We start from the raw sequence: 19,824 nt of genomic DNA, 5'->3' as shown, positions 1-19,824 counted from the left end.
TCATACATGCAAAGCATGCGCTCTACCACTGAGCTACATCCCCACACATAAGGTGGCTGTGAGAAGTTGTTTCTGACTCCACATCTGCCACCATGAATTTTTCTAGTGAGAGGATAATATAAACAATACTGTTAACTACTATGTTTACTTTAAATGAACCAAGGTACAAAAGAAGGTACATAGGCCAAGTTTGGCTCTGTGACGCATTGGACAATGCATTGTTTTTTTGATTATTCATTTTACCTTTTGCCCTCCAACTACTCTATAAAAAATTCAAAGTGTTAAGTTTTGAAATGGATCATGATCCTAGCTTGCAAAACATGAATTATGATTGCCAACATTTACATATTAAGGACCACAACTTGATAGCCTTTCACTATGTCACAGAGAGGTTCAACTACTTCTAAATTTCTAAACAAAATTAGTAAGAGACTACTGCACTAAAGGGAAGTCACCATGGAGATGCTGGGATTGAACCCAGGACCTCATACATGCGAAGCATGCGCTCTACCACTGAGCTACATCCCCACTTATAAAGCATTGGTGAGATGTTGTGTCTGACTCACACATCCGCCACCAAGGATTTTGTAGTGTGAGGATTATATAAAAATATTTAAATGCTACATTCAGTTCAAATGAACCAGATACAAAAGAAGACACTTGGGCCAAGCTGGCCCCCTTGACACAATGGAAAATGCATTGGACTTCGAGAGTGTTGTAAGTCCCATCAGAGTCACATTTATTTTTCTCTGTGTGAGTCCTCAGCTACTTTGCTTCTTTACACATTACAGTGCTGATATGTCTATTCCAGTGGCTCCTACAAAATATTTAGTGTTTTATTTTGACATTCAAAACAAGTGTGAGGATGAAAAGGCCTTTTTGTGGTTTGCTGAACCTAATCAAAGATTTTCTTTAAAAAGATCACATGATCCCGACGTGATTTGAACACGCAACCTTCTGATCTGGAGTCAGCACGCTACCCGTTGCGCCACGAGATCCGCAAAGAAAGCCCTTATTCAACAACTCCAAGTAAACAACAGGACCCTAGATATGCCAGGGACCTTATGGATGAGAAGCCATGCTCTACCACTAAGCTACATCTCCAGCTGCTACTAATCAGACTGACCTTTAGTCTGACTCACACATATCTGCAACACTGCATTTCATGGTCGCATTGTTTAAAAAACATACGACCATTGTCTCTCTTTTTATTGTACAGGAAGGTTGAATACGTCTCACCAGTCCACCTAGGCTCTGTGGTGCAATGGATAGCGCATTGGCCTTCTAGACAGTCAAAGACATTCAAAGGTTGTGGGTTCGAGTCCCACCAGAGTCACTTTAGTTTACTTCCAGTGAGTCCAACGAAACACTTACTGGTTTAATGTTTATGCTCAATGCAAGTGTTAACTTTGAAAAGTCCTTCATCCTAAGGATCTCGTGGTACATGAATTATGATGGCCAGCATTTAATGATCAAGCACTACCCTTCAGACACAAACTTTCACCATGTCATAGAGATGTTTCAACTCTTTTTACAATCCTAGCTGAAAATGGTAAGAGACGGCTACGCTAATGAGTAGTCACCATGGAAACACCATGAATTCAACCTGGGACATCATAAAGCAAAGCATGCGCTCTACCCCTGAGCTCCATCCCCACACGTAGGTCTGTTTGTGAGAAGTTGTTTCTGACTCACAAGTCCGCCACTATGGATGTTTGTAGTCAGAGAATTATACAAACAGTATTATTAACATTCAGTTCAAATGAACCAAGTTGCAAAAGAAGGTACATAGGCCTATCTCGGCTCCGTGACACACTGGACAATGCATTGGACTTCTAGACTCTTTGTCTTAGCCCAAATCTACCCTCTGAAGACTCTCCAACTACTTTAGAACCATATTCAAAGTGTTAAGTTTGAAACGGTTCATGATCCTGTAAAGCGGTACATGAATTATGATGGCCACCATTGACAGGTTAAGGACTACAACCTGATAGACTTTCACTATGTCGAAGGGATGTTTTAACTACTTCTAAATTTCTAAACAAAATCAGTAAGAGACTACTACACTAAAGAGAAACTACCATGGAGATGCCGGGGATTGAACCCGGGACCTCATACATGCAAAGCATGCGCTCTACCACTGAGCTACATCCCCACACATAAGATGGCTGTGAGAAGTTGTTTCTGACTCACACATCTGCCACCATGAATTTTCTAGTGAGAGGATAATATAAACAATACTGTTAACTACTATGTTTACTTTAAATGAACCAAGGTACAAAAGAAGGTACATAGGCCAAGTTTGGCTCTGTGACGCATTGGACAATGCATTGTTTTTTTAGATTATTCATTTTACCTTTTTGCCCTCCAACTACTCTATAAAAAAATTCAAAGTGTTAAGTTTGAAATGGATCATGATCCTAGCTTGCAAAACATGAATTATGATGTCCAACATTTACATATTAAGGACCACAACTTGATAGCCTTTCACTATGTCACAGAGAGGTTTTCAACTACTTCTAAATTTCTAAACAAAATTAGTAAGAGACTACTGCACTAAAGGGAAGTCACCATGGAGATGCTGGGGATTGAACCCAGGACCTCATACATGCGAAGCATGCGCTCTACCACTGAGCTACATCCCCACTTATAAAGCATTGGTGAGATGTTGTGTCTGACTCACACATCCGCCACCAAGGATTTTGTAGTGTGAGGATTATATAAACAATATATTTAAATGCTACATTCAGTTCAAATGAACCAAGATACAAAAGAAGACACTTGGGCCAAGCTTGGCCCCCTTGACACAATGGAAAATGCATTGGACTTCGAGAGTGTTGTAAGTCCCATCAGAGTCACATTTATTTTTCTCTGTGTGAGTCCTCAGCTACTTTGCTTCTTTACACATTACAGTGCTGATATGTCTATTCCAGTGGCTCCTACAAAATATTTTGTGTTTTATTTTGACATTCAAAACAAGTGTTGAGGATGAAAAGGCCTTTTTTGTGGTTTGCTGAACCTAATCAAAGATTTTCTTTAAAAGATCACATGATCCCGACGTGATTTGAACACGCAACCTTCTGGTCTGGAGTCAGACACGCTACCGTTGCGCCACGAGATCCGCAAAGAAAAGCCCTTATTCAACAACTCCAAGTAAACAACAGGGACCCTAGATATGCCAGGGACCTTATGGATGAGAAGCACATGCTCTACCACTAAGCTACATCTCAAGCTGCTACTAATCAGACTGACCTTTAGTCTGACTCACACATATCTGCAACACTGCATTTCATGGTCGCATTGTTTAAAAAACATACGACCATTGTCTCTCTTTTTATTGTACAGGAAGGTTGAATACGTCTTACCAGTCCACCTAGGCTCTGTGGCGCAATGGATAGCGCATTGGACTTCTAGACAGTCAAAGACATTCAAAGGTTGTGGGTTCGAGTCCCACCAGAGTCACTTTAGTTTACTTCCAGTGAGTCCAACGAAACACTTACTGGTTTAATGTTTATGCTCAATGCAAGTGTTAACTTTGAAAAAGTCCTTCATCCTAAGGATCTCGTGGTACATGAATTATGATGGCCAGCATTTAATGATCAAGCACTACCCTTCAGACACAAACTTTCACCATGTCATAGAGATGTTTCAACTCTTTTTACAATCCTAGCTGAAAATGGTAAGAGACGGCTACGCTAATGAGTAGTCACCATGGAAACACCATGAATTCAACCTGGGACATCATAAAGCAAAGCATGCGCTCTACCCCTGAGCTCCATCCCCACACGTATGTCTGTTGTGAGAAGTTGTTTCTGACTCACAAGTCCGCCACTATGGTGTTTGTAGTCAGAGAATTATACAAACAGTATTATTAACATTCAGTTCAAATGAACCAAGTTGCAAAAGAAGGTACATAGGCCTATCTCGGCTCCGTGACACACTGGACAATGCATTGGACTTCTAGACTCTTTGTCTTAGCCCAAATCTACCCTCTGAAGACTCTCCAACTACTTTAGAACCATATTCAAAGTGTTAAGTTTGAAACGGTTCATGATCCTGTAAAGCGGTACATGAATTATGATGGCCACCATTGACAGGTTAAGGACTACAACCTGATAGACTTTCACTATGTCGAAGGGATGTTTTAACTACTTCTAAATTTCTAAACAAAATCAGTAAGAGACTACTACACTAAAGAGAAACTACCATGGAGATGCCAGGGATTGAACCCGGGACCTCATACATGCAAAGCATGCGCTCTACCACTGAGCTACATCCCCACACATAAGGTGGCTGTGAGAAGTTGTTTCTGACTCACACATCTGCCACCATGAATTTTCTAGTCAGAGGATAATATAAACAATACTGTTAACTACTATGTTTACTTTAAATGAACCAAGGTACAAAAGAAGGTACATAGGCCAAGTTTGGCTCTGTGACGCATTGGACAATGCATTGTTTTTTTAGATTATTCATTTTACCTTTTTGCCCTCCAACTACTCTATAAAAAATTCAAAGTGTTAAGTTTGAAATGGATCATGATCCTAGCTTGCAAAACATGAATTATGATGTCCAACATTTACATATTAAGGACCACAACTTGATAGCCTTTCACTATGTCACAGAGAGGTTTCAACTACTTCTAAATTTCTAAACAAAATTAGTAAGAGACTACTGCACTAAAGGGAAGTCACCCTGGAGATGCTGGGGATTGAACCCAGGACCTCATACATGCGAAGCATGCGCTCTACCACTGAGCTACATCCCCACTTATAAGCATTGGTGAGATGTTGTGTCTGACTCACACATCCGCCACCAAGGATTTTGTAGTGTGAGGATTATATAAACAATATATTTAAATGCTACATTCAGTTCAAATGAACCAAGATACAAAAGAAGACACTTGGGCCAAGCTTGGCCCCCTTGACACAATGGAAAATGCATTGGACTTCGAGAGTGTTGTAAGTCCCATCAGAGTCACATTTATTTTTCTCTGTGTGAGTCCTCAGCTACTTTGCTTCTTTACACATTACAGTGCTGATATGTCTATTCCAGTGGCTCCTACAAAATATTTAGTGTTTTATTTTGACATTCAAAACAAGTGTTGAGGATGAAAAGGCCTTTTTTGTGGTTTGCTGAACCTAATCAAAGATTTTCTTTAAAAAGATCACATGATCCCGACGTGATTTGAACACGCAACCTTCTGGTCTGGAGTCAGACACGCTACCGTTGCGCCACGAGATCCGCAAAGAAAAGCCCTTATTCAACAACTCCAAGTAAACAACATAGATATGCCAGGGACCTTATGGATGAGAAGCACATGCTCTACCACTAAGCTACATCTCAAGCTGCTACTAATCAGACTGACCTTTAGTCTGACTCACACATATCTGCAACACTGCATTTCATGGTCGCATTGTTTAAAAAACATACGACCATTGTCTCTCTTTTTATTGTACAGGAAGGTTGAATACGTCTCACCAGTCCACCTAGGCTCTGTGGCGCAATGGATAGCGCATTGGACTTCTAGACAGTCAAAGACATTCAAAGGTTGTGGGTTCGAGTCCCACCAGAGTCACTTTAGTTTACTTCCAGTGAGTCCAACGAAACACTTACTGGTTTAATGTTTATGCTCAATGCAAGTGTTAACTTTGAAAAAGTCCTTCATCCTAAGGATCTCGTGGTACATGAATTATGATGGCCAGCATTTAATGATCAAGCACTACCCTTCAGACACAAACTTTCACCATGTCATAGAGATGTTTCAACTCTTTTTACAATCCTAGCTGAAAATGGTAAGAGACGGCTACGCTAATGAGTAGTCACCATGGAAACACCATGAATTCAACCTGGGACATCATAAAGCAAAGCATGCGCTCTACCCCTGAGCTCCATCCCCACACGTATGTCTGTTGTGAGAAGTTGTTTCTGACTCACAAGTCCGCCACTATGGAGTTTGTAGTCAGAGAATTATACAAACAGTATTATTAACATTCAGTTCAAATGAACCAAGTTGCAAAAGAAGGTACATAGGCCTAATCTCGGCTCCGTGACACACTGGACAATGCATTGGACTTCTAGACTCTTTGTCTTAGCCCAAATCTACCCTCTGAAGACTCTCCAACTATTTTAGAACCATATTCAAAGTGTTAAGTTTGAAACGGTTCATGATCCTGTAAAGCGGTACATGAATTATGATGGCCACCATTGACAGGTTAAGGACTACAACCTGATAGACTTTCACTATGTCGAAGGGATGTTTTAACTACTTCTAAATTTCTAAACAAAATCAGTAAGAGACTACTACACTAAAGAGAAACTACCATGGAGATGCCAGGGATTGAACCCGGGACCTCATACATGCAAAGCATGCGCTCTACCACTGAGCTACATCCCCACACATAAGGTGGCTGTGAGAAGTTGTTTCTGACTCACACATCTGCCACCATGAATTTTCTAGTCAGAGGATAATATAAACAATACTGTTAACTACTATGTTTACTTTAAATGAACCAAGGTACAAAAGAAGGTACATAGGCCAAGTTTGGCTCTGTGACGCATTGGACAATGCATTGTTTTTTTAGATTATTCATTTTACCTTTTTGCCCTCCAACTACTCTATAAAAAAATTCAAAGTGTTAAGTTTGAAATGGATCATGATCCTAGCTTGCAAAACATGAATTATGATGTCCAACATTTACATATTAAGGACCACAACTTGATAGCCTTTCACTATGTCACAGAGAGGTTTCAACTACTTCTAAATTTCTAAACAAATTAGTAAGAGACTACTGCACTAAAGGGAAGTCACCATGGAGATGCTGGGGATTGAACCCAGGACCTCATACATGCGAAGCATGCGCTCAACCACTGAGCTACATCCCCACTTATAAAGCATTGGTGAGATGTTGTGTCTGACTCACACATCCGCCACCAAGGATTTTGTAGTGTGAGGATTATATAAACAATATATTTAAATGCTACATTCAGTTCAAATGAACCAAGATACAAAGAAGACACTTGGGCCAAGCTTGGCCACCTTGACACAATGGAAAATGCATTGGACTTCGAGAGTGTTGTAAGTCCCATCAGAGTCACATTTATTTTTCTCTGTGTGAGTCCTCAGCTACTTTGCTTCTTTACACATTACAGTGCTGATATGTCTATTCCAGTGGCTCCTACAAAATATTTTGTGTTTTATTTTGACATTCAAAACAAGTGTTGAGGATGAAAAGGCCTTTTTTGTGGTTTGCTGAACCTAATCAAAGATTTTCTTTAAAAGGCAAAAAGATCACATGATCCCGACGTGATTTGAACACGCAACCTTCTGATCTGGAGTCAGACACGCTACCGTTGCGCCACGACATCTGCAAAGAAAAGCCGTTATTCAACAACTCCAAGTAAACAACAGGACCCTAGATATGCCAGGGACCTTATGGATGAGAAGCACATGCTCTACCACTAAGCTACATCTCCAGCTGCTACTAATCAGACTGACTTTTAGTCTGACTCACACATATCTGCAACACTGCATTTCATGGTCGCATTGTTTAAAAAACATACGACCATTGTCTCTCTTTTAATTGTACAGAAAGGTTGAATACGTCTCACCAGTCCACCTAGGCTCTGTGGCGCAATGGATAGCGCATTGGACTTCTAGACAGTCAAAGACATTCAAAGGTTGTGGGTTCGAGTCCCACCAGAGTCACTTTAGTTTACTTCCAGTGAGTCCAACGAAACACTTACTGGTTTAATGTTTATGCTCAATGCAAGTGTTAACTTTGAAAAAGTCCTTCATCCTAAGGATCTCGTGGTACATGAATTATGATGGCCAGCATTTAATGATCAAGCACTACCCTTCAGACACAAACTTTCACCATGTCATAGAGATGTTTCAACTCTTTTTACAATCCTAGCTGAAAATGGTAAGAGACGGCTACGCTAATGAGTAGTCACCATGGAAACACCATGAATTCACCTGGGACCTCATAAAGCAAGCATGCGCTCTACCCCTGAGCTCCATCCCCACACGTATGTCTGTTGTGAGAAGTTGTTTCTGACTCACAAGTCCGCCACTATGGAGTTTGTAGTCAGAGAATTATACAAACAGTATTATTAACATTCAGTTCAAATGAACCAAGTTGCAAAAGAAGGTACATAGGCCAATCTCGGCTCCGTGACACACTGGACAATGCATTGGACTTCTAGACTCTTTGTCTTAGCCCAACTCTACCCTCTGAAGACTCTCCAACTACTTTAGAACCATATTCAAAGTGTTAAGTTTGGAAACGGTTCATGATCCTGTAATAGCGGTACATGAATTATGATGGCCACCATTGACAGGTTAAGGACTACAACCTGATAGACTTTCACTATGTCGAAGGGATGTTTTAACTACTTCTAAATTTCTAAACAAAATCAGTAAGAGACTACTACACTAAAGAGAAACTACCATGGAGATACCGGGATTGAACCCGGGACCTCATACATGCAAAGCATGCGCTCTACCACTGAGCTACATCCCCACACATAAGGTGGCTGTGAGAAGTTGTTTCTGACTCACACATCTGCCACCATGAATTTTCTAGTGAGAGGATAATATAAACAATACTGTTAACTACTATGTTTACTTTAAATGAACCAAGGTACAAAAGAAGGTACATAGGCCAAGTTTGGCTCTGTGACGCATTGGACAATGCATTGTTTTTTTAGATTATTCATTTTACCTTTTTGCCCTCCAACTACTCTATAAAAAAATTCAAAGTGTTAAGTTTGAAATGGATCATGATCCTAGCTTGCAAACATGAATTATGATGTCCAACATTTACATATTAAGGACCACAACTTGATAGCCTTTCACTATGTCACAGAGAGGTTTCAACTACTTCTAAATTTCTAAACAAAATTAGTAAGAGACTACTGCACTAAAGGGAAGTCACCATGGAGATGCTGGGGATTGAACCCAGGACCTCATACATGCGAAGCATGCGCTCTACCACTGAGCTACATCCCCACTTATAAAGCATTGGTGAGATGTTGTGTCTGACTCACACATCCGCCACCAAGGATTTTGTAGTGTGAGGATTATATAAACAATATATTTAAATGCTACATTCAGTTCAAATGAACCAAGATACAAAAGAAGACACTTGGGCCAAGCTTGGCCCCCCTTGACACAATGGAAAATGCATTGGACTTCGAGAGTGTTGTAAGTCCCATCAGAGTCACATTTATTTTTCTCTGTGTGAGTCCTCAGCTACTTTGCTTCTTTACACATTACAGTGCTGATATGTCTATTCCAGTGGCTCCTACAAAATATTTTGTGTTTTATTTTGACATTCAAAACAAGTGTTGAGGATGAAAAGGCCTTTTTTGTGGTTTGCTGAACCTAATCAAAGATTTTCTTTAAAAAGGCAAAAAGATCACATGATCCCGACGTGATTTGAACACGCAACCTTCTGATCTGGAGTCAGACGCGCTACCGTTGCGCCACGACATCTGCAAAGAAAAGCGTTTATTCAACAACTCCAAGTAAACAACAGGGACCCTAGATATGCCAGGGACCTTATGGATGAGAAGCACATGCTCTACCACTAAGCTACATCTCCAGCTGCTACTAATCAGACTGACTTTTAGTCTGACTCACACATATCTGCAACACTGCATTTCATGGTCGCATTGTTTAAAAAACATACGACCATTGTCTCTCTTTTAATTGTACAGAAAGGTTGAATACGTCTCACCAGTCCACCTAGGCTCTGTGGCGCAATGGATAGCGCATTGGACTTCTAGACAGTCAAAGACATTCAAAGGTTGTGGGTTCGAGTCCCACCAGAGTCACTTTAGTTTACTTCCAGTGAGTCCAACGAAACACTTACTGGTTTAATGTTTATGCTCAATGCAAGTGTTAACTTTGAAAAAGTCCTTCATCCTAAGGATCTCGTGGTACATGAATTATGATGGCCAGCATTTAATGATCAAGCACTACCCTTCAGACACAAACTTTCACCATGTCATAGAGATGTTTCAACTCTTTTTACAATCCTAGCTGAAAATGGTAAGAGACGGCTACGCTAATGAGTAGTCACCATGGAAACACCATGAATTCAACCTGGGACCTCATAAAGCAAAGCATGCGCTCTACCCCTGAGCTCCATCCCCACACGTATGTCTGTTGTGAGAAGTTGTTTCTGACTCACAAGTCCGCCACTATGGAGTTTGTAGTCAGAGAATTATACAAACAGTATTATTAACATTCAGTTCAAATGAACCAAGTTGCAAAAGAAGGTACATAGGCCAATCTCGGCTCCGTGACACACTGGACAATGCATTGGACTTCTAGACTCTTTGTCTTAGCCCAACTCTACCCTCTGAAGACTCTCCAACTACTTTAGAACCATATTCAAAGTGTTAAGTTGGAAACGGTTCATGATCCTGTATAGCGGTACATGAATTATGATGGCCACCATTGACAGGTTAAGGACTACAACCTGATAGACTTTCACTATGTCGAAGGGATGTTTTAACTACTTCTAAATTTCTAAACAAAATCAGTAAGAGACTACTACACTAAAGAGAAACTACCATGGAGATACCGGGGATTGAACCCGGGACCTCATACATGCAAAGCATGCGCTCTACCACTGAGCTACATCCCCACACATAAGGTGGCTGTGAGAAGTTGTTTCTGACTCACACATCTGCCACCATGAATTTTCTAGTGAGAGGATAATATAAACAATACTGTTAACTACTATGTTTACTTTAAATGAACCAAGGTACAAAAGAAGGTACATAGGCCAAGTTTGGCTCTGTGACGCATTGGACAATGCATTGTTTTTTTAGATTATTCATTTTACCTTTTTGCCCTCCAACTACTCTATAAAAAAATTCAAAGTGTTAAGTTTGAAATGGATCATGATCCTAGCTTGCAAAACATGAATTATGATGTCCAACATTTACATATTAAGGACCACAACTTGATAGCCTTTCACTATGTCACAGAGAGGTTTCAACTACTTCTAAATTTCTAAACAAAATTAGTAAGAGACTACTGCACTAAAGGAAAGTCACCATGGAGATGTTGAGGATTGAACCCAGGACCTCATACATGCGAAGCATGCGCTCTACCACTGAGCTACAACCCCACTTATAAAGCATTGGTGAGATGTTGTGTCTGACTCACACATCCGCCACCAAGGATTTTGTAGTGTGAGGATTATATAAACAATATATTTAAATGCTACATTCAGTTCAAATGAACCAAGATACAAAAGAAGACACTTGGGCCAAGCTTGGCCCCCTTGACACAATGGAAAATGCATTGGACTTCGAGAGTGTTGTAAGTCCCTTCAGAGTCACATTTATTTTTCTCTGTGTGAGTCCTCAGCTACTTTGCTTCTTTACACATTACAGTGCTGATATGTCTATTCCAGTGGCTCCTACAAAATATTTTGTGTTTTATTTTGACATTCAAAACAAGTGTTGAGGATGAAAAGGCCTTTTTTGTGGTTTGCTGAACCTAATCAAAGATTTTCTTTAAAAAGGCAAAAAGATCACATGATCCCGACGTGATTTGAACACGCAACCTTCTGATCTGGAGTCAGACGCGCTACCGTTGCGCCACGAGATCCGCAAAGAAAAGCCCTTATTCAACAACTCCAAGTAAACAACAGGGACCCTAGATATGCCAGGGACCTTATGGATGAGAAGCACATGCTCTACCACTAAGATACGTCTCCAGCTGCTACTAATCAGACTGACCTTTAGTCTGACTCACACATATCTGCAACACTGCATTTCATGGTCGCATTGTTTAAAAAACATGCAACCATTAAAAGCACAACAAATAGCTCCGCCGACATTTTCATGGAAAATAATCTTCTAATAGACGACCACCGATTAGAATGATTCAACCTTATTAAAGAGCTTTAATTATTCAAATTAATCTCATCGTCAAATCAATGTACTTGCGCTTTGGATCCGATTCCAACAGAGTTCCTTAAGCAAATAGCACCCGATATGATAATTTCTACCCTCAAAATTGTTAACTCGTCGCTTAGCACCGGCCACGTACCAAGTTCGTTCAAGGTAGCAGTCATTAGACCCCTGTTTAAAAAGCCGGATCTTGATCGCAGTCAGTTTTCAAATTATAGACCGATATCAAACCTTCCGTTCATATCAAAAATCTTGGAAAAAGTCGTAGCCCAGCAGCTGAGAGCATACCCAGACTGTAACAATATCCATGAAGTATATTAATCGGGATTTAGACCTCATCATAGCGCTGAGACAGCGCTGGTTAAAGTGGTTAATGACCTGCTGTTTGCCTCTGATCAGGGACGCATCTCGCTGCTTGTCCTGCTTGATCTGAGTGCAGCGTTTGACACTATCGATCATACTATTCTCCTTGCCAGGTTAGAGAATATTATTGGGATTAAGGGAACAGCCCTTGATCATATTTGACCAACCGATATCAGTTTTTGGACATCAATGGTGTTTCGTCTTCACATAATAATGTAGAGTTTGGTGTTCCACAAGGTTCTGTCCTAGGTCCGTTACTTTTTTCTCTATACATGTTACCTTTAGGTGACGTCATCCGCAAACATGGTATTAACTTTCATTGCTACGCTGATGACACACAGCTGTATCTGTCAGCAATGCCAGATCAGAGGCAGCAGCTGAACAAAATAGAAAATTGTCTGAAGGACATTAGACAGTGGATGCTCACCAACTTTCTCCTGTTAAACCCTGACAAGACAGAAGCGCTTGTACTTGGGCCTCAAGCAGCCAGGCATAAGCTGGCTGACTACACAATAACCCTGGATAGCCTTTCTATCTCACCGAGTATTGAAGTAAAAGATCTAGGTGTCATCATTGATGCAGGTCTCTCATTCAATTCGCACATAGATAATGTCACTAGGATAGCATTCTTTCACCTTAGAAATATTGCGAAAATAAGAAATATCATTTCAATGCATGATGCAGAAAAGTTGGTCCATGCATTTATTACATTGAGGTTAGATTACTGCAATGCATTACTGTCTGGATGCTCTAGTAGGTGCATGAGTAAACTCCAGCTAGTACAGAATGCTGCAGCCAGAGTTCTAACTAGAACTAGGAAATTTGACCACATCACCCCAGTCTTACGATCACTGCACTGGTTACCCATCAAATTTAGGATTGACTACAAAATCCTACTTTTGACCTATAAAGCTCTAAATGGTCTCGCCCTGCAATACCTGAGTGAGCTTTTGGTTCTTTACGAACCGCCACGCCCCCTTCGATCAATGGGTGCAGGGTCACTACTGGTATCAAAAGTACAGAAGGTCACAGCTGAGAGCAGATCCTTCTCCTATAGAGCACTGCAGTTGTGGAACGGCTTGCCTGTCAGTGTCCGGGACTCAGACACAGTCTCAGTGTTTAAATCCAATCTCAAAATCTGTTTTTTCTGGTTAAAATCCTAGACCCTCATTTCACTTCACTTTGACGCAGTGTCAATTATAAAGTGGTGGCCTAGTGGTTAAGGCAGCGGCCCCGTAATCAGAAGGTTGCTGGTTTGAATCCCGATCTGCCAAGGTACCACTGAGGTGCAACTGAGCAAAGCACCGTCCCCACACACTGCTCCCCGGGCGCCTGTCATGGCTGCCCACTGCTCACTCAGGGTGATGGGTTAAATGCAGAGGACACATTTCACTGTGTGCACTGTGTGCTGTGCTGCTGTGTATCACGTGTGACAATCACTTCACTTCAAAAAAAAGTATGTCGCTCTGGATAAGGGCGTCTGCCAAATGCCGTAAATGTAAAATGTTAATGTTAGACACAGACAAAGTTAAATTCACCCTAGTTAGGCTGTCCTAGTTAGGGTACCAGGCCACTGTAGCAACAATATACAGCTATAACCACATATCTCAGTATCGGTCGTACAGTGCAACCGTCTGCCACTGCTTCTGTTTGTTTTTCTCCGAGACACGGAATCAAGCACCCAGACAACTGGCAGACTACTTGTGAAAAGACCAGCAAATACATCCTGGTTCCTGACAACTGCTAAACAAGGACATCCCATGAAACAAACCAGCGGGTCACCACAACCACCACCACCGTTACAACTACAGCTTCAGGGATCTTCAAATGGACCAGTAAAATCATTGTGGACATGTAATCTAGAACATGACACTGACTACATCCTGGACTCCTCCAACCCTACAACTTTAGGACTTATTATTATATCATCCCTAACCCTGCAGGCTCACTCTACCCTGGAAGGGGGTCCCTCTCTGTATCACTCCTTCCCAAGGTTTCTTCCTTTCTTTTTTTCTCTCTCTCCTAGAGTTTTTTTTTGTGTGGAGTTTTTCCTTGTGTGCAGAAGGGTCAAGTGTGGGGGGTGTCAACTGTAGGGCCTGTCAAAGCCCATTGAGACATACTGTATGTGATTTTGGGCTAGGAAATAAATGTTGTTGTGTTGACAGCCCTGTGGTACACCAGTGCTGAGCATGACAGTAGTGGAACAGATGTGGCCTGACCTTACATGCTGTGGTCTGTTGGTCAGAAAGTCCATAATCCAGGTGCAAAGTGAGGTATTAATGTCCAGGGCTCTGAGTTGAGTGATTAATTTAGAGGGGATGACAGTGTTAAATGCTGAGCTGAAATCCGTGCATTTGAAAAACAGCATCCGTGAAAAACAGCATCCGTGCATAGAATGTTTTGCTTGTCCAAGTGTGAGTACAGAGTGCAGCGCTATGTAGACTGCATCCTCTGTGCTCCTATTGCTATGGTAAGCAAACTGGTGTGGGTCCAGAGTTGGTGGGAGAAAGTCCCTCAGATGTGCCAGGACTAACCGCTCGAAGCACTTCATGATTATGGGTGTGAGTGCTACAAGGCGGTAGTCATTCAGGCATGTTGGGCTAGAGTGTTTCGGCACTGGCACAATAGAGGTGGATTTGAGGCATGTTGGAACAGCTGCTTGGGTGTGGGACATGTTAAAAAATGTCTGTGAATACGCCAGCAAGGTGCTCTGCACAAGTACGTGCCCCGGGATTTTGTCTGGTCCAGCAGCCCTTTGATCCGGCTTTGATCCGGCTCAGTGCAGTGCAAACATCTGAGGAGGTGAATGTGATGGCTGAGTGGTTGGTAGAGGAGGAGATCCTTACAGCAGTTCGCTTGTAGTCTCTTTCAAAGCAAGCATAAAAGTCGTTAAGCTCATTCAAAAAGCGGATATTTGTGGTTGTGGGGGTTGAATTGCTGGGTTTATATTCTGTAATGGCCTGAATGCCCTACCACAAGCGTCAAGGATCAGCGTTGGAGAAGTACTCCTCAAGCTTTAGTTTGTAGCAGTGCTTGGCCTTTTTGATGCCCCTCTTCAGATTTGCCCTGGAAATGCTGTAGGCCAGTGCATCACCTGATCAGAAGCCATTGTTGCGAGCCTTCAGCTGGAGTCGCACCTCCTTGTTCATCCAAGGCTTCTGAATTGGGTATGTGGTGATCTGTTTCTGAGTGTCTATGGTGGTGTTCATTTAATCCAGGACAGAGGAGGTGTAGCTGTCTATGTCCGTGTGAGAGCCACAGGTGGCCTGTGAAGCAAACATCCTCCAGTCTGTGTGTTGGAACCTGTCCTGGAGTGTAATGTCAGCCACCACTGGCCACACTTTGATGGTCCTCACTGATGGCTTCACATGGTTGATGAGGGGGGAGTGAGAAACAAAGAAAGGCGATCTGATTATCCCAAGTGGGGGAGGGGGGTCACAGCATAGGCTTCAGCCATGTTTGTGTAAGCTTGATCCAAGGTTTTGTTTCCCCTGGTGTGACAGAGAATGCTTTTGTGAAAGCATGAAGTTCGTTCATAGCAAGCTTGGCATCAGCATCAGGGGGAATGTAAGCAGCAGTTATAATGGTAGATGTAAACTCCCGCGGCAGATCAAACGGTCTGCACTTAACCATGAGAAACTCTAGGTTAGCTGAGCAGTGTCTCCCAATGATAGTAGAGTTTGTGCACCAAGCTTTGTTAACATAAATGCACAATCCCCCACCTCTGGTCTTAACTGAGTCATTCGCCATTCTGTCTGCCCGGAGAATGTGGTGCTCAGCAAGAGCAATAGCATTGTCGTGTATTCCATTGTTTAGCCATGTTTCAGTGAAAATCATGACATTGCAGTTCCAGAGTTTCTTACTGTGATTGATTAGGACTTGAATCTCGTCCATTTTGTTCACCAATTACTGTACGTTGGCGAGAAGAATGCTGGGCAAAGAGAGCCAGAGTGGTGTTTGCTTTAGCTTAGCTCTTAGCCCTCCGAGCTTCCCCCGACTAGTGCTGTGCAATTAATCGCAATCGCAAAAAAAATCACGATTTAAGCACACGCAATTTCTAAACTGCTTAAGGCTCCGATTTTATAAATTAATTAATTTGGATTTTTATTCAGAATACGTTCTTGTGCGCATGATTTTAATATGTTAACCAATCAGAGCTGATGCAGCGCACCGGGCAATTACAGCTAAGCTGAGCGGGAGAAAGATGTTAACCAATCAGAGCGCACAACGAAGCTGATCGGGAGAACCAAATAGGCGAGCGGGAGGAAAGAACATAAAATATGGATGCAGGTCAAAATAAAAATCATTTGGTGCCAAAGAGAAAATCCGCATCAGTCGTTTGGGAATATGTTGGAATCAGGAGAGAGGATGTGTCACAGAGCAAGGTAATTTGCAAGACTTGTGAAATGATTATTCCAACGAAATGGAGCAATACTACAAATATGTTCCAACACTTAAAACCACGTCATAAAAAACTGCATGATCAATGCATGTTGACAAAGTCCATCGAAACAAACAAAAGCACACAAAGACAACCCAAACAGACTGAACAAGTATCCATTGTTCAAGCATGTGCAAGTGCCGTGGCTTATGAGAACGGATCAAAACGGCACAAAGAAATTACCAACGCAATCACCTATCATATATGCAAAGATATGATGCCTGCGCACATCGTCAGTAAAGACGGCTTCCGAAGACTAATTCAAACACTTGACAAAAGATACCAGCTGCCATCTAAGTGAAGTGATTGTCACATGTGATACACAGCAGCACAGCACACAGTGAAATTTGTCCTCTGCATTTTACCCATCACCCTGAGTGAGCAGTGGGCAGCCGTGTGTGTGGGGACGGTGCTTTGCTCAGTGGCACCTCAGTGGATCGGGATTTGAACTGGCAACCTTCTGATTACGGGGCTTCTTCTGTAATCACTAGGCCACCACTGCACCATCTCGCACTCCTTTCTTGCAAAAAACCTTTAAGAGAGAAATCTGTTTTTTGATTTTGATTTATGTTAGTTTTTATTTATTGTTATGACTGGAATTGAGTTTAGTTCATCTTTATTTTTTTCCATGTTGTCTGTTTTTAAGACAATTTATTACAGTTTTGATTATCAAGCAGTTAGTACTACTGTGTACAGTAGGTTATTAACTAGAGTTGAGGTTAGTTAATCTTAATTTATTTCACATTGTCTGTTTTAAAGACAATTTTACTAGTTTTGTTTATTAAACACAATACTATGTTATTTCATTGTGAAATGTTTTGTCATGCACTTCTTGTGCACTCAATACATTTAGAATGTATGTAGCTTGTTTGAAAAAGCAAAAACAGTTGCCAAAATCGCAAAATATAATCGCAATTTTTGTTAACATGATTATTTTGTCCATATTGCACAGCCCTAGACAGAACCCTCTGTGCTTTGAACCGATCTGTTATATATATATATATATATATATATATATATATATATATATATATTATAAAGATGCTGTGAAGGTCTCTTGATGCTTGCCACCAGCACCTCAATTCTGTTGGCCAAGGCAGCAGCTTCATTAGTGTGGGTGGAGGTTACTGTGAAGAGGAAACATTTATGTTCTAATCTTTATACAACATTGAATTAGCACTATAATGAAATAGTGGGATCCTATTTAGAAAATCACTAAATATGCCATGCAGGGAATGCAATGCATCAGAATATATCAACAACAACATTTATTTCTTATATAGCCCAAAATCACATACAGTATGTCTCAATGGGCTTTGACATGCCCTACAGTTGACACCCCCCACATTTGACCCTTCTGCACACAAGAGAAAAAAAGAAAGGAAGAAACCTTGGGAAGGAGTGATACAGAGAGGGACCCCCTTCCCGGGTAGAGTGAGCCTGCAAATGGTGTCAGTGCAGGGTTGGGGATGATATAATAATAAGTCCTACAGTTGTAGGGTTGGAGGAGTCCAGGATGTAGTCAGTGTCATGGTCTAGATTATGTGTCCATAATGATGCTACTGGTCCATTTGAAGATCCCTGAAACTGTAGTTGTAACAGTGGTGGTGGCTGTGGTGACCCTCTGGTTTGTTTCATGGTATGTCCTTGTTTAGCAGTTGTCAGGAACCAGGATTTATTTGCTCGTCTCTTCACTGGGGTCTGCCAGTAGTCTGGGTGCTTGATTCCGTGTCTTAGAGAAAAACAAACAGAAGCAGCGGCAGACAGTTGCACTGTACGACCGATACTGAAATATGTGGTTATAGTGGTATATTGGTGCTACAGTGGCCCGGTACCCTAACTAGGACAGCCTAACTAGGGTGAATTTAACTTTGTCTGTGTCTAACACCAGTAGTGACCCCGCACCCATTGATCGAAGGGCGTGGCGGTTCGTAAAGAACCAAAAGTTCACTCAGGTATTGCGGGGTGAGACCATTTAGAGCTTTATAGGTCAAATGTAGGATTTTGTAGTCAATCCTAAATTTGATGGGTAACCAGTGCAGTGATCGTAAGACTGGGGTGATGTGGTCAAATTTCCTAGTTCTAGTTAGAACTCTGGCTGCAGCATTCTGTACTAGCTGGAGTTTACTCATGCACCTACTAGAGCATCCATACAGTAATGCATTGCAGTAATCTAGCCTTGATGTAATAAATGTATGGACCAACTTTTCTGCATCATGCATTGAAATTATATTTCTTATTTTCGCAATATTTCTAACGTGAAAGAATGCTATCCTAGCGACAAAGTAACGGACCTAGGACAGAACCTTGTGGAACACCAAACTCTACTTTACTATGTGAAGACGAAACACCATTGATGTCCACAAACTGATATCGGTTGGTCAAATATGACCTGAACCATTCAAGGGCTGTTCCCTTAATCCCAATGACATTCTCTAACCTGGCAAGGAGAATAGCATGATCGATATTGTCAAACACTGCACTCAGATCAAGCAGGACAAGCAGCGAGATGCGTCCCTGATCAGAGGCCAACAGCAGGTCATTCACCACTTTAACCAGCGCTGTCTCAGTGCTATGATGAGGTCTAAATCCCGATTGATATGCTTCATGGATATTGTTACAGTCTAGGTATGCGCTCAGCTGCTGGGCTACGACTTTTTCCAAGAGTTTTGATATAAATGGAAGCTGACTGCGATCAAGATCCGGCTTTTTAATCAGGGGTCTAATGACTGCTACCTTGAACGAACTTGGTACGTGGCCGGTGCTAAGCAACGAGTTAACAATTTTGAGGGTAGAATTTATAATATCGGGTGCTATTTGCTTAAGGAACCTTGTTGGAATCGGATCCAAAGCACAAGTACATTGATTTGACGACGAGATTAATTTAATTAATTCATGCTCTTTAATAAGGTTGAATCGTTCTAATCGGTGGTCGTCTATTAGAAGATTATTTTCCATGGAAATATCGGCGGAGCTATTTGTTGTGCTTTTAATCTTCTCTCTATTCGCGACAATTTTAGTATTAAAGAAAGTCATAAAATCATCGCTACTATGATGATATTGAGTGGTCACATCCGTTTCTG

General features: G+C 41.5%; 22 non-coding genes across 22 annotated transcripts; 5 read left to right on the top strand and 17 right to left on the bottom strand.

Annotated features, from left to right (window-relative positions):
- Nucleotides 1-457: 457 nt before the first annotated feature.
- trnaa-cgc (transfer RNA alanine (anticodon CGC)) lies at nt 458-528 on the bottom strand. The gene has a single exon. It is a non-coding gene; the product is annotated as a tRNA-Ala (tRNA).
- A 398-nt stretch (nt 529-926) lies between these two features.
- Nucleotides 927-998, bottom strand: trnaw-cca (transfer RNA tryptophan (anticodon CCA)). Its single transcript has one exon. It is a non-coding gene; the product is annotated as a tRNA-Trp (tRNA).
- A 252-nt stretch (nt 999-1,250) lies between these two features.
- trnar-ucu (transfer RNA arginine (anticodon UCU)) lies at nt 1,251-1,336 on the top strand. Its single transcript is given in 2 exon segments — nt 1,251-1,287; nt 1,301-1,336. It is a non-coding gene; the product is annotated as a tRNA-Arg (tRNA).
- A 747-nt stretch (nt 1,337-2,083) lies between these two features.
- Nucleotides 2,084-2,155, bottom strand: trnaa-ugc (transfer RNA alanine (anticodon UGC)). The gene has a single exon. It is a non-coding gene; the product is annotated as a tRNA-Ala (tRNA).
- Nucleotides 2,156-2,573: 418 nt separating this feature from the next.
- Nucleotides 2,574-2,645, bottom strand: trnaa-cgc (transfer RNA alanine (anticodon CGC)). The gene has a single exon. It is a non-coding gene; the product is annotated as a tRNA-Ala (tRNA).
- Nucleotides 2,646-3,049: 404 nt separating this feature from the next.
- trnaw-cca (transfer RNA tryptophan (anticodon CCA)) lies at nt 3,050-3,121 on the bottom strand. The gene has a single exon. It is a non-coding gene; the product is annotated as a tRNA-Trp (tRNA).
- A 255-nt stretch (nt 3,122-3,376) lies between these two features.
- On the top strand, nt 3,377-3,462 carry trnar-ucu (transfer RNA arginine (anticodon UCU)). Its single transcript is given in 2 exon segments — nt 3,377-3,413; nt 3,427-3,462. It is a non-coding gene; the product is annotated as a tRNA-Arg (tRNA).
- A 746-nt stretch (nt 3,463-4,208) lies between these two features.
- On the bottom strand, nt 4,209-4,280 carry trnaa-ugc (transfer RNA alanine (anticodon UGC)). The gene has a single exon. It is a non-coding gene; the product is annotated as a tRNA-Ala (tRNA).
- A 416-nt stretch (nt 4,281-4,696) lies between these two features.
- On the bottom strand, nt 4,697-4,768 carry trnaa-cgc (transfer RNA alanine (anticodon CGC)). The gene has a single exon. It is a non-coding gene; the product is annotated as a tRNA-Ala (tRNA).
- Nucleotides 4,769-5,172: 404 nt separating this feature from the next.
- trnaw-cca (transfer RNA tryptophan (anticodon CCA)) lies at nt 5,173-5,244 on the bottom strand. Its single transcript has one exon. It is a non-coding gene; the product is annotated as a tRNA-Trp (tRNA).
- Nucleotides 5,245-5,492: 248 nt separating this feature from the next.
- On the top strand, nt 5,493-5,578 carry trnar-ucu (transfer RNA arginine (anticodon UCU)). The gene is given in 2 exon segments: nt 5,493-5,529; nt 5,543-5,578. It is a non-coding gene; the product is annotated as a tRNA-Arg (tRNA).
- Nucleotides 5,579-6,325: 747 nt separating this feature from the next.
- Nucleotides 6,326-6,397, bottom strand: trnaa-ugc (transfer RNA alanine (anticodon UGC)). Its single transcript has one exon. It is a non-coding gene; the product is annotated as a tRNA-Ala (tRNA).
- Nucleotides 6,398-6,813: 416 nt separating this feature from the next.
- On the bottom strand, nt 6,814-6,885 carry trnaa-cgc (transfer RNA alanine (anticodon CGC)). Its single transcript has one exon. It is a non-coding gene; the product is annotated as a tRNA-Ala (tRNA).
- Nucleotides 6,886-7,296: 411 nt separating this feature from the next.
- trnaw-cca (transfer RNA tryptophan (anticodon CCA)) lies at nt 7,297-7,368 on the bottom strand. The gene has a single exon. It is a non-coding gene; the product is annotated as a tRNA-Trp (tRNA).
- Nucleotides 7,369-7,622: 254 nt separating this feature from the next.
- Nucleotides 7,623-7,708, top strand: trnar-ucu (transfer RNA arginine (anticodon UCU)). The gene is given in 2 exon segments: nt 7,623-7,659; nt 7,673-7,708. It is a non-coding gene; the product is annotated as a tRNA-Arg (tRNA).
- A 746-nt stretch (nt 7,709-8,454) lies between these two features.
- Nucleotides 8,455-8,525, bottom strand: trnaa-ugc (transfer RNA alanine (anticodon UGC)). Its single transcript has one exon. It is a non-coding gene; the product is annotated as a tRNA-Ala (tRNA).
- Nucleotides 8,526-8,941: 416 nt separating this feature from the next.
- Nucleotides 8,942-9,013, bottom strand: trnaa-cgc (transfer RNA alanine (anticodon CGC)). Its single transcript has one exon. It is a non-coding gene; the product is annotated as a tRNA-Ala (tRNA).
- A 414-nt stretch (nt 9,014-9,427) lies between these two features.
- Nucleotides 9,428-9,499, bottom strand: trnaw-cca (transfer RNA tryptophan (anticodon CCA)). Its single transcript has one exon. It is a non-coding gene; the product is annotated as a tRNA-Trp (tRNA).
- A 255-nt stretch (nt 9,500-9,754) lies between these two features.
- trnar-ucu (transfer RNA arginine (anticodon UCU)) lies at nt 9,755-9,840 on the top strand. The gene is given in 2 exon segments: nt 9,755-9,791; nt 9,805-9,840. It is a non-coding gene; the product is annotated as a tRNA-Arg (tRNA).
- A 746-nt stretch (nt 9,841-10,586) lies between these two features.
- On the bottom strand, nt 10,587-10,658 carry trnaa-ugc (transfer RNA alanine (anticodon UGC)). Its single transcript has one exon. It is a non-coding gene; the product is annotated as a tRNA-Ala (tRNA).
- A 417-nt stretch (nt 10,659-11,075) lies between these two features.
- trnaa-cgc (transfer RNA alanine (anticodon CGC)) lies at nt 11,076-11,147 on the bottom strand. The gene has a single exon. It is a non-coding gene; the product is annotated as a tRNA-Ala (tRNA).
- A 413-nt stretch (nt 11,148-11,560) lies between these two features.
- Nucleotides 11,561-11,632, bottom strand: trnaw-cca (transfer RNA tryptophan (anticodon CCA)). The gene has a single exon. It is a non-coding gene; the product is annotated as a tRNA-Trp (tRNA).
- Between the last annotated feature and the right edge of the window lie 8,192 nt (nt 11,633-19,824).

This window comes from Denticeps clupeoides, chromosome 13, assembly GCF_900700375.1.
Source record: "Denticeps clupeoides chromosome 13, fDenClu1.1, whole genome shotgun sequence".
Lineage (NCBI taxonomy): Eukaryota > Metazoa > Chordata > Actinopteri > Clupeiformes > Denticipitidae > Denticeps > Denticeps clupeoides.
Note: the sequence above shows the minus strand (reverse complement) of the source record. Positions and strands in the feature narration are given on the sequence as shown.